The sequence below is a fragment of the Capsicum annuum genome, chromosome 5, assembly GCF_002878395.1.
Source record: "Capsicum annuum cultivar UCD-10X-F1 chromosome 5, UCD10Xv1.1, whole genome shotgun sequence".
NCBI classification, from domain to species: domain Eukaryota; kingdom Viridiplantae; phylum Streptophyta; class Magnoliopsida; order Solanales; family Solanaceae; genus Capsicum; species Capsicum annuum.
Window position 1 is genome coordinate 158,933,546 of NC_061115.1, and position 13,439 is coordinate 158,946,984.

General features: G+C 31.9%; 1 pseudogene; it reads right to left on the reverse strand.

Moving 5' to 3' along the window:
• Nucleotides 1-6,763, reverse strand: part of LOC107844521 — a 50,587-nt pseudogene extending 43,824 nt beyond the window's left edge.
• Nucleotides 6,764-13,439: the final 6,676 nt, after the last annotated feature.

The following is a 13,439-nucleotide window of genomic DNA, read 5'->3' on the forward strand; positions in this document are numbered from 1 at the left end:
AAATAAGAAAATTTTGCCTTTCATATCAACTTGTAAATCTCATGATTAGAGAAATCAAAGATTCGACAATATTTGTCTCCAAATAATAATTTAATTTCTTCTTTCATTAGTTGATCAACACTTAACAAACTTTTATCAATATCGAGCACGTAAAGGACATTTGAAATTATTTTTGTACCTGAAATTGTTTTGATTGAAATATTCCTTATTCCTTCTGCAGGAATATAGTCACCATTCTCAATTCTGACTTTCTTATTTTCCAAAGGCGGAAACTCTTTAAAAAAAGTTTTGTCATATGTCATGTGGTTTGTACAACCACTATCAATCATTCAAAAATCAGATTTTTTGGTTGAAGAATATGTTGCCACAAATAAGTAATCTTCTTCTTTTGTGGTGACTTGGGCATCTGCTTCATATTTTTTAGATTTATTTTTGCAAATTACAGCTTCATGACCAAGCTGATTGCAGATCTTACATTGTGCATCTGGTCTCTTTCAATATTTAAATGGAGGATGACCTATTTTGCCATAGTGCTGGCACGGTAGATAGTTTTTTTTTTTTAATTATTACCCTTGCTTTGAGTCTTGTGGTTGGCTACCAAATCTTCTTCAACCATATTATTCTGTCTCATAAGCCTCATTTGCTCTTTCGTCTTCAAGATATTTAACAATTCTGCCAAGGTAATCTTGGACAGATCTTTTGTGTTTTCCAAGGTAGTAATTGATACTCCGTATCTTTCAGGCACAGTAACAAGCATTTTTTCAACAATTCTTGAATCTTTAAATTTTGTGCCAAGCAATCTTACCTTGTTAACAATGCCAAGAAGTCAGTCTAGATACTCTTTGATGATCTCAGATTTTTTCATCTTTTGCAATTCGAATTCCCTCATTAGGCTCAATACCTTCATGCCTCGTATCCTTTTATCTCCTGTACATTCTTCCTTCAGATAATCTCAATTTTTTTTACTGATTTAAAGGTCATAATTCTCGTAAAAATTATTGGCAAAACACTAGCAAACAAAGTCGCTTTTACTTTTGATTTTTTAATTTTTTTCCTTTTGATTTTTGATCTGGGCCACTATGAGATTATCGGGCAGCGGAAGAACATCATAGTCCTCCTCCACGGCCTCCGAAAGATCTAAAGCTTTAAGATAAGTATCCATTCTTATTGTCCGAAGATGGTAATTCTCACCATCAAAGCCAAGAGGAGCTATTTGGAAAAAATTATTTTCAGAATCATCTCTCTCACAGATCCCTACAGAAATTGGCTCTTGATACCAATTGTTGATTTTTAGCTTTGAAATTAGAGAAATAACAGAGAAAGAGTTGGAGAGAAAAAATATTGTAACTATATTGTCAAAGAAAATTATTTTATTAATAACTCAAAACATATATTTATAAGTAAATTTCTAACTACACTTCTATTTAAATAAGGATAACTAATTCTTAATTCAAATAACAAAGGGATAACTAATTCCTAAGTCACATAGAATTCTAATAATTTTAAACTCCTAAAATTATCTACTCCTACTTTATTTCTAAGACATATCTTCAACAAATGTACTAATTATAAGCATATTTAGAGTATATTTGGATTGATTTATTTCAGGTGTTTTCAAGTTAAAATAGCTTATAAGCATTTTGTAATATTTGAGTAAAATGAAAAGTGTTTTTAAACATTTGTTTTTAAATAAAAATAACAAAAATAGCTTGTAGCTTTATGATTATAAATCACAAGATATGAGCCCATCCAAACACATATGTAAAGAAGTGTGGTTTGTTCAAGAAATTCTTACCTCTCTATGTATTTATTTCTGAGATGTTTGAATTTTTCAGAACTCCAACTATCTCCACTATAGAAAGAAAGAAAAAAATTCTAGTAAAGTACATAACCACTAGAACCAAATAGAGTTTGTACATATGCATTATCTAAAACAACAATTTTATGAGCTCTAGCAAAGAAGTAAACTTCACAGAAGTCAACCTAGCAACTTTACATTTATATTCCAAGTAAATGTAACTTTACTAATAAACTGCGCATAAACTTCCTTTTTTGGTACAAATTCATAGACTTTCACCATTACACTGTTGGGGAAAAGTGCGAAAATATCTATACTTTGGCGAAATTTGCAGTTACGCATGCTAAACTTTGCGGGGGTCATATGACCCCCTTAGACTACTTTTTACCATATTTAATTGACATATATTTGGTTCTTGGACCACTGCGTGTATTTTGCACACATTTAGCATTTAAGAAATAAATGTTTGGTAAGAGGAAAATATATGTCAGTTAAATACAGTAAAAGATAGTCTAAGGGGTCATAGGACCCTCACAAAGTTTAGGGTGCGTAACTACAAATTTCGCCTTAAGTACAAGTATTTTTCGCACATTTTCTCCTACAATGTACTATATATTCATATATAATAAAGAATGTGTTTGGATTGACTTATTTTAGGTGATTTTTAAATCAAAATAACTTATAAACACTTTTCTAGTATTTAGGTAAGATAAAAAAGCTTTTAAACACTTCTTTTTAAACCAAAATAACAAAAACAACTTATGACTTATGCTTATAAATCATAAGTTATAAGTCCATTCAAATATGTATATAACGGAGAGTAATTCATTTGAGAAACTACTATCTCTCTATCTATCTCTGATATGTTTGGATTTTTCAGAACACCAACTATCTCCGATATAAAAAGAAGGCAAAATAACTCAGTGGACCTTGCACTCGGTCTAGTTTGTAAAGTGGATGCTCCTACTTATACATTTGTCATCTGAACCCCTCAACTCAATAAAACTCAATATTTTAAACCCTTTACCCATCAAAACATAATATTTTAAAACTTTTTTTCATCTAACTAATATGAGTGTAATACTCTCGCCGATACATGGTATGCCATGTCATTATTCAATGACATGTAGGAAATTATTTTTATTAATTTACAATTATTTTTAAAAAAATTAGAGGCAACCTTAGATCTCTTCTTTCAAAATCTCTAAACTTTCACATTTTTCAACATTAGATCTCTCTTTTCTCTTATCTCATTCAAAATAATGGACCAATTATCATGACCCGAATCAGGACCTAGACGTAATAGGCACCCCAAGTGCAACCAGGACCAGAGATCGCCCCCTATTACCCAACCCATCCACCTATATCCAGATTTAGATAGGCTGAATTTTGAGCATATAACAAGATAACATAAATGCTCTCATGAAGACTATGGGATAAGGTCACAATCATAACCGACCCAGCCGATTTCACCCATACCAAATCAACCATCCAACCATACCAAGCCAAACTAAAGTCCATAAAACAGGTCATAACCAAAAAGAATACCAAAATATAATATGATAATCAATCCCAAAATATAATATGATGGAACAGTGAGAAATCATGTCTGATGATGCCAGTCTCCCAACTTATTTTAAGGCCGACACCAATATCGATCCCACCCATACCAACCCCCAGAAGTACCACAAAGCCTCTATCCAAATGAGTAACAATATCTAATTGGGACATGCCCCCAATCATGGCCAAAACCAATATTTAAAATAAAATTAAAAATGTCCAAAGATGTCCATAACATGAAATAGAGCCTTCTGAAAGGATGGAAGCTCACCACTTCAGTCTAAATGCTGATACCGAATTCGTATACTAGACATGAGGAGTAGAATGGTTAATTCCTGCATAGTGTGGGTATACAACCGCCAGTAGACGGGTTAGCGAGCGATCGCTAACACGAACTAAGGATAAGAATAAAGTAATGTCATTTATAAAACCGAGTAAAATCATCCATAATGCATACAACCATATATATAAATAAGTACCAAGAAAGAAAACCGGGTTTAACATGCATTTAAAACCCACGGGCAATATGCGTTTAGCTCCCCCTGCTAAAAGGGTCCCAGTGCATGTAGCCGCACAACCAGGAAAATATCCCATTGGGATGACTAGTACATCCCCAATATGAGGTGTGACATCAAACACATGGTCGATCAAGACCAACCTCATACCGAGAAATATGAGTTTCCAGTTTCGGTCTCCCGGGGACCTCCACCTTCCACAGCTTAGCTACACCTCCCTCTTTAATGCCTAATTAAAATTGTTTAATCTATTTATCATTTATTAACCAAGGCAATTTAGTGGTGGTATCATTATACCAACCATACTTGCAAGTACTATCCATAGTCAACCACATGTAGGTATAGGGGACCTTAGGTGCCCTTCCAATTACCATATTAAATTCACTTGGGGGAATCCGTACCCCACAAGCATAATCATTTATTCATTTACCTTTCCAAACCATTTAATCCTTGCATAAATCCTCTACCAAGCTTAAAACAAGCAAGAGTTCCATTTAAAAGAAGTCATTGTAATGAACATATCTTTATAAGTATTTTGTCAAACACATTGGGGGCATAATATATATCCAAAACCAATTTCAATTACCAACAACCATTCCCATATAATCCAATTATCCAAAATCACCATTAATGCATAGAAAAGCATAATTAAAATCATAGAAAACCATAACCATCCATTCATAAATAAAATCCCCAAATCATATTTGAAAACCCAAAAGCATTCAACGATAAAATCATTAAAAGTAATAGTAAAATCACGCCTTTAGTTGGAACTAACAATAAGGGAAGAGAACATGCCTTATACAGATGAATTGATGGAAAAGAACACTAGAGAAAGCTCCAAATTAGTCCTCAAGATGAAACCCTAGCTTTCTTGGCCCAAAGCTTTTGAGAGGATCTTAGATTGTTTAGGAGTAGTTTCTAAGTGTTAAAGAGGGAAATAATAAAGAAAATAGCCTCCCAAATAGGCTAGAAGTTGTGGGATCCTATTAGGGTAAGTAGGAAAATATTCAAATTACCCCCACTTAAGTTGTATAAAAATCCCATCACAGGGATACGACTGACTCATACGAGTCGTACCCTTTCGATACGAGTGGTACCTGCCACTCGTATCCTACCCCAACCCTAGACCCAACACTGTCTAGCATATGACTCATCCAACCAAGTTGTATCCAAAGTATACAATTCGTACCTTCCATCCGTATTCCTGGTGGAATAGAATACCAAGAGGATTGAACACTGTCCCCTTATAAGAGTACTATATACAACTCGTACCCAACCATACAACTTTTATCTCTCAATTTGTATCCATTCCAGTAACCCATCCATCACACCAACCAATATTGGTCAGCATACAAAAGGACTATACCACTCGTAACCCAACATACGGCTCGTATCCATGAGTCGTATTGGGTCCGGAGAATGAAATTCTAGAAAAAAATCTAAGGGCCAAATACCCAGGATGTAACACCAATATTCATCCAACCATTGTGGTGGTAGGCCGAATCACAGCCACCGTACCCCACAACTCAACCACCAATGTACCTCCTCCAATAATTTTGACTTTTTCTCCCTTTTCAATTCAGATGAAGAAGACTCAACCATTCCACCTTTTCTCGGGAACCGTGATTACACCGATGATCTTCCTGATGAATGTTTGGCTTTGATTTTCCAGGGTCTAAGCTCTGGCGACCAGAAAAAATATTCCCTTGTTTGCCGGAGATGGATTTTAGTTGAGGGTCAAAGTCGTCATCGTCTTTCTCTCAACATTAAAGTTGAGATTCTTCCTCATGTTCCTGCTATTTTCTCTCATTTTAATTCCGTTACCAAACTTGCTCTCCGATGTGATAGGAAATCGGTGTTACCAAACTTGCTCTTCGATGTGACAGGAAATTGGTGATTTTAAATGATGAAGCGTTGACACTTATTTCCCTTCGTTGTTCTAGTCTTATTCATTCAAAGCTTCGTGGTTGTCGTGATGTTACCGATGTGGGTATGTCTGCTTTTACCAAAATTGTAAGAGTTTGAAGAAATTCTCTTGCGGGTCTTGTATGTTTGGAGCTAAAGGTATGAATGCTTTGCGTGATAATTATTTAAAAAAAAAAATTAGAGGCCAAAAATTGACTTCACACATTGAAACACACGTGTTTTACATGCGTTTTGCCAAATCATCAAGTTAATGCCACATAAGCAAATAAGGGTTTAAAATATTGAGTTTTATTGGGTTGAGGGGTTCAGATGACAAATGTATAAGTAAGAGTATCCACTTTACAAACCAGACCAAGTACAAGGGTCCACCGAACTATTTTGCCCTAAAAGAAAACAAGAAGAATCTAACAAAGTTACCGCCAGAATCAAATAAGTTTTCTACATATGAATCGTCTAAAACAATGATTGTTATCAGCCGGAGCATTGAAAAAAACTTCATAGTAATAAAAAAAAAATGCGTAGCAACATTTTACTATGGAAGTAATAATATAAAATGGAGTAATAGAAATAAAACAAAGATCAAAACTTACAGTTATGAATTCAGGCAAGCCATGATAATCTTGGAAGTTGACAATTCTCCTAAAAGATTCAAACCCTTTGCACCATTTGGGTTTCTCTTAATCCACTCTTCAACGAAATCAGCAAAAAGCTGATTTTCAGCAAGACCCATTTGAATGACCCCATAGGGGTTATTCACGAGGTGGAAAGGATCATCATCGTATGCTTTCCACCCATCAAAGTATGACGAGTTTTCGCCATGTTGTTCGTCAGTAGCCATCTTAGATAAAACTACTACTGATTTTTTATTTGAATTCCCACTTTTCTCCGAACCCATTATATATATTATTTCCTATTTTTGTGAATTTTAGTGGCTTGGAAAATTTGATGTACAAAAGTGACTAGTAGTGTTTGGGACGAAGATGAGGTAGTGATGAGGGGTATTTATAGACAAAGAGGAATTAATGGAGTGTGAAATGTATAGGAAATTAATTAATCTAATGTGGAATTTGGGTGACTAACGCATGGCGAATAAATAGAAAAGCGTATGTTTCAATGTTCAAAAGTTTGGAAACTAGAAAATCCGCACAAGAATATAGTGGGATGAATAGTATGGTGGGGTGAATAGAATTTTGATATTTTTAATTTGATTTTGCATATTCAAATCGAGAAAATGCTTATAGGAAGGCCCAGACATGAATACAAATTAGTTGAAACAATAAATTAAATTTTGGATACTAGTTGTTATAGTATAGCAAAAACTAATAAAAATTTTGGAAACTTGTCATGATATTCATTTAGACACTTGAGCTAAGCCTGTTTCAATTAACTAAAAATTACACAAATACATAATTTATGTTTCTAATATTACAAAAAATCTCAACCCTAAACATATTATAAAAATCTCAGCATATACACAAAACGCTATGTATATGTTGGCTATGTTATGTATATTAATAGGGAGAGAGAGTAAAATAATTTTAAAAATGGGAGAGGGTGTAACTACCTCCAAAAGAGTTGGTATTTATGTTATTTATACTTCAATTAAACACATCAATTTCTAATAAAGCATTTTGATTAGACACTATCTATTCAAATTATGAAAGACCTTTTTGCTTCCATTCATCTATTATATAGTTTAGTTAAGATGTACAAAAGGAATAAAATAATATATAAGGATTTCCTAAATTTGGATCGAAATTAACATGTTGATGCAGCTGAAATCAAGGCTGATCCAAGTTATGTATTGCAACAGTGAGATGAAACAGGTGAATCAATCCTATCCAATGAACAAATACAGTAATCTTCCAATATCCCCTCAAGTTGGAGGGTACAAAAGAACCCCCAACTTGTGCAATATATTGTGATGAAGAGGACCGGTGAAAAGAGAATTGAATTTTATGATGAATATGACCAAATTGAAAAAAAATTGAATTTAATATCAAACATGCATATGATATGAGTGAAGCAGTTGGTCCAGTGGTATCATCAGTTAAGTTACTGATGTGATTTGATATATATAAAAAAAAGAGTTGAAAATGGTATCAGAAAAAGTGATTCTTGATGATGAAAATCTTGAAAAAAAAAAATTTTAAAAAATCTTGAAAAAAAATTAAAAAATTACCACAACGGATATATAAAATTGAAGGATTACACCGTTGACGTAATTGAATAGAGGAAATAATATTATTTGAATGAGAGATCCAATGAAGGTAAAACAAAAATGATTGATTTGAGAGTGACATCAAAATAATGACCATTTTAAAAAATGAGAATATTAATAGTGATTGATGATTTTGAAAAAACAATACCACCAAGAATTCTAAAATTGGATATTTCGAAAACAATAGAGGAAGAAAGAGGGATTATGTTGTTTTTGGAATGAATTTGTGAGTTACGATAAATAGGATCAAGGGTTTTTATCAGGACCCTTAACAAAACCTCAGATGCCAAAAACTTTATGATTTAAATATACAATCCAGCAAAGAAAATCCAAAAATTATAAAAGATGAGACTGTAAAATGTGAAAAAATACTATCAGAATGCATGAATACCCAGATTTTAAAAATTGAAGGGAGAAAATGATTGATGATTTTGATAATTGATGAGGTTGATGAATGCAGTTACCATGAAAGGACCAAGTCAGTAGGCTTGCTCCATACATTGTGACTGCTACCAAGATGAATAAATTGATAGTAGATTTGTTTAATCTTGAATACTGCTAAGATGATGATGATGATGAGAGGGTGACGAGTATAGTCATCAGTTGACATATTTCAAACATAGTGAACCAGAAAGTTGAAAAGTATTTTTTTCATGTTGAAGAAAGCATGAAAAATTGATACAAGATCGAAATTAACCTTGCCTTGATACCATGTTAAAAATTAAATTGAAGTTTAAGAAAAATTGCAAAAAAATCAAAAGAGAAAATTGAATGATAATTGAACTTGAATTCAATATACTAAATTGAAAATTTCTTGAATTAATTGAGTTAATTGAACAAATGAGTGATTGAATAAAACTTGAATAAATTGAATTCAATATAGCTTGAATGAATTCAATTTAATAAAATTTGAATTGATTGGGTGATTCGGTAATGAAATCGAATAAATATTCAATATTTATTGAATTATTAAATTCTTGAATGAATTAAACAATTGAAAGATTATGTTGAATGTATTCAATTGAAATAAAACAGAGGTACAATATCCTATTTATACAAGTAATTAGTCATCTAAATAAGGTAGAAATTTAAATAAGATATAAAATAATAAAGTGATACACCCCTAAATAAGGTAGAATACACTCCTAATTAAGGTACAAGATATTAGAAATATATTATAAAGATTTACCTATGTACTAAAGATTTATCTAAGATGTACAAAAGAAATAAAATAATATATAAGGATTTTCTAAATTTGGGCAGAAATCAACATGTTGAGGCGGTTGAAACCAAAGCTGGCCCAAGCTATGTACTGCAGCACTGAGATCAAATAGGTGAATCAATCCGGTCCAATAAACAGATACAATAATATTTCAATAAATTTAGGAGTGTATTCCACCTTTTTGAATCATTGAATTCTTGAATGTATTGAACAATTAAAAGATTATGTTGAATCTATTCAATTGAAATTAAACAGTGGTACAATATCTTATTTATAAAATTAATTAATCATCTAAATAAGGTAGATATCTAAATAAGGTACAAAATAACAAAATAATACACTTCTAAATAAGGTATAATATACTCCTAAATAAGGTACAAGATATTAGAAATATATTCTAAACATTTACCTAAGATGTACAAAAAGAATAAAATAATATATAAGAATTTTCTAAATTTGGACCGAAATCAACATGTTGAGACGACTGAAACCAAGGTTGGCCCAAGCTATATACTGTAGCAGTAAAATGAAACAGGTGAATCAATTTGATTCAATGAACAGATACAATAATAGTCCAATAAATGACATAGTCCTACTTAATTGCTTTGAAATAAAAGAATTATTCCTACTAATCTGTACAGATGTTAGACCTTGGCATTAGAAAAAGAATTAACAGATGTCCGTTGGTTTAATTATTGTACATTAGTCTATAAGTATTACGAGCATTTAAATTATTAATATTTTTACTACAATATGATGCCATATTAGGAATATCAAAATGAATTCAGATTGAGTTGACTCGTCCAATTTGTCTAATATTTAACTTTAAGATAATTTACTATTGGATAAATCTCAACTCATTAAGTCTCAGTTCATTTTTAAATTGGGTTCAAATGTGACAAATTCCATCTCCACTTCAACCTGTTTAATAGAAAAATGATTTCCTTTATAAAAGTAGGGAAAGCAAGTGACAATATGTCCTCTCACTCTTAAAATTACCCAACTCACCCTATCCCGCCTCACCCCAATCCCACTACACTCCCAGCTTATCCCACTTCCACCCTGCCTTCATTAAATAAATTATTTTTATTTTTTAAAAAGTTTTTTATAATTTTTTTTCATGCCCACCACCCCACCCCATCCCCATCCCTACCCCGAACCCCCACCCCTCACTCCAAAAAATTAATTTTTTAAATTTTTTTCTTACCCTATAATTGAATCCCTACCTTCCCTCCTTCCCTGCATTCCCTACCCCTCTCAAAAAAAAAATTTAAAAATATATTTTAAAAATAAATAAATATTTTTCATAAAAAAATAAATTTTACCTCAATCTCCACCTCCCCCTAACCTCTGCATCCCTACACCCCCTCCCCTATACGACATACCCCAAAAATATATTTATTTTTTTTTAGAAAAAAAAAACTTACCTCAACCCTCTTCCCTTCCCTACCCCAACACCCTTACCCCCTCGCCGATTTCAAATTTTCTTTTATAAAAATAATATTTATTTTTTTAAAATATATTATTTTAAAAAAAAATCTTACCCCAATCTCCATCACCTCCTAACCCCAACCTCCACTCCACCCCCACGGCATACCCCATCCCCAAATATTTTCTTAAAAAAAATTATTATCTCAACCCATCCTAAACCTCACCCCTCCTACCCCCACCCCCTATCCAACACTCTTCTCCAAAAAATAAATTTTTATTTTTAAATAAGTTAAAAAATTTTAAAAATATTCTTACCCCACCCCTACGCTCACTCACACCCACCCAACTTTCCAATTTCATTTAAATTTTTTTTCTTAAGGTTTACAAGGGACAAATATTAATATGTTAATATTTTTTAGATTAAGCGAGTCAAATTTGGCGGGTCAAGACTCAACTCAGTTTTTACCTATTTCAACTCAAAGTAAATTTGGGCAAATCATGACCCAACCCGATATTCAGTTCAACCCATTAAATATCTTCAATCTTAACTCAACCTGCCCATTTGTATAATTAGGATGAAGAGTGTACGAAAAATTAATTAAAAAATATGCTAAACACTATAACAAGCCACATTTTTGTTTTTAGGATAAATTCCTTTGAATATTGAGGATGAAGATTCCCAATTAAGAAACAAAATCCTATTCCAAGACTTGAAAATATTACGTGGCGAGTATGAGAGTAAAATTTTAAAATTTGTTTAAATAATACTCTCTTCATTATTTTAATTTATTTGTTTTTCTTTCCTGTTAAGAAAAGTGTCTCTTTCATTTTTTAGAAAAACTCTTTAGTTATTGTTGGGTTTTTAAGAGATGTGAATGAAAAATGAATAGGTATTTTTTCAAAAAAGACACCAAGATAAAGGATGCAATTTGAATAGGCACCTTTTTGGAGTGGATGGTTTTGACCTTTTCAAAGGGTTATGACTTTTCCGAAGAGTTACACCTTTATGAAGGGGTGCAACTTTCTGAACCATTACTTCTCTTCATGAAGCAACACCTTGATTGCTATAAATACTTGAATTTTGCCTCAGGTATAGACATGAAATTTTGAAGAAAAACATTCCTCTTTCTTAAAAAAAAACCCTAGTGTGATTTGTTGTCGTTGAGTGCGTTCGTAATTCGAAAGAATTTGAGGTACTGTTATTCTGTCGAAGTAATTTATTTTATCTTGGGGGGATATATTCTATAACCTGGGGTACTTGAGGGAAATAATTTTCTTAAGGACATGCCGTGAATTCGGTGGACTTGAATCTTTCTGTTCCATCTCTTTTTCTTAAAGTTGATTTTACTATTTTTTCATAAAATAATTTGAACTTCATATTAATGGTTCTTCAACTGTTTGAACTTTTGTTTGAATTTCTTGAAACTTTATTTTGATAGTTCATAAGTTGGTTGAGCTTGTGTTGAAGTTCTTAATATTTAGTTTTGTTATTTTTCATAAAATAGTTTGAACTTCATTTTGTTGATGTTCATAAGTAGGGTTGAACTTATTGTTAAAATTTTAAAGTTGTAAAGACAAAGTGTAAACTTCATTTGATTGTTCATATGATTATTTGAACATGTGTTTGAAATTTTTGTTGAAAAATATAGATTTTACTAGACCTAAGAAAAACAACAATCTTAAGGAAATTATAAAAATAGTTTTTTTGTGCTTGTTTGGTGAAAAGAAAAAAAATTATCACCATTTATAAATTAAATACTTGGTTAATCTGTATTCGATCTAATTTTATGGAGACTAAAATCTTTTGATTTCTACTCTCTTAGTTGGAAAAATATAAAAACTTCACCGAGAAATCAGTGTAGGAATTCAGTTCGAAGAATATAAAAACTTTACCGATTCAGTAAACTCTCTGTATTAGTTTCTGGAGTTTAAAACCTATGGGTTTTTACTCTGTTTGAATTTGATTCTAATTTGAAGTCATAAAAACTTCGTCAGGTTTCAAAGTTCATTAGATTGATGATTTGAAGATATAAAAACTTCATCATTGACAAGAAACAAGTTGGATAAATATTAAAGTCTTTATTGTTAGTATTCTGAAATACTAAAGTGTATGTCAAAGATTGACAAGATAATGACGAATGAAATTGAACAATAAATTGATTCGATTGTGAATGATGTTATCTCAATGGCAACCAATGTTGCATCATTAAGTCGATCAGATATTGCTCTAGCAATGAAAACGATAGAAAAATCAAAAAAAAAATATTTTGGTTTGAACTTCAAAGAATGGCAACAAATGATGTTATTTTGGCTGACCAAACTTGAAATGCAAGTGTTCACAAGTATAGATCCTCATATTCCAGAAAAAAATAATAATTGAAAATTAATTGTTTGGTTTGAAAGATCTTATGAATCGTCCTAAGGTAGAAGAGCATAATGAGTTGAATAAAAGATCATCAATGATGGTTGCAAATCCTGTTAAGGAATATGCTCCAAATAATAAGACGATGAAGAAGTCTTTTGGACAAGAGATAGAGCAGAACCAGAAAACATTCAAAGGCAAGTGCTACAATTGTAGTAATGTTGGCCACAAAACTCTAAATAGTCAGGTTCTGAATAAGAACAAGAAAAGAGATCATATAAGCATGTCGAAAATAACGAGATGTGTGCTATGATCACTTAAAACAATCTAGCTGAAAAGCCAAATAAATGGTGGTTGATTCAGGATTCACTAAACATATTTGTGCGAATCAAAAAAATTTT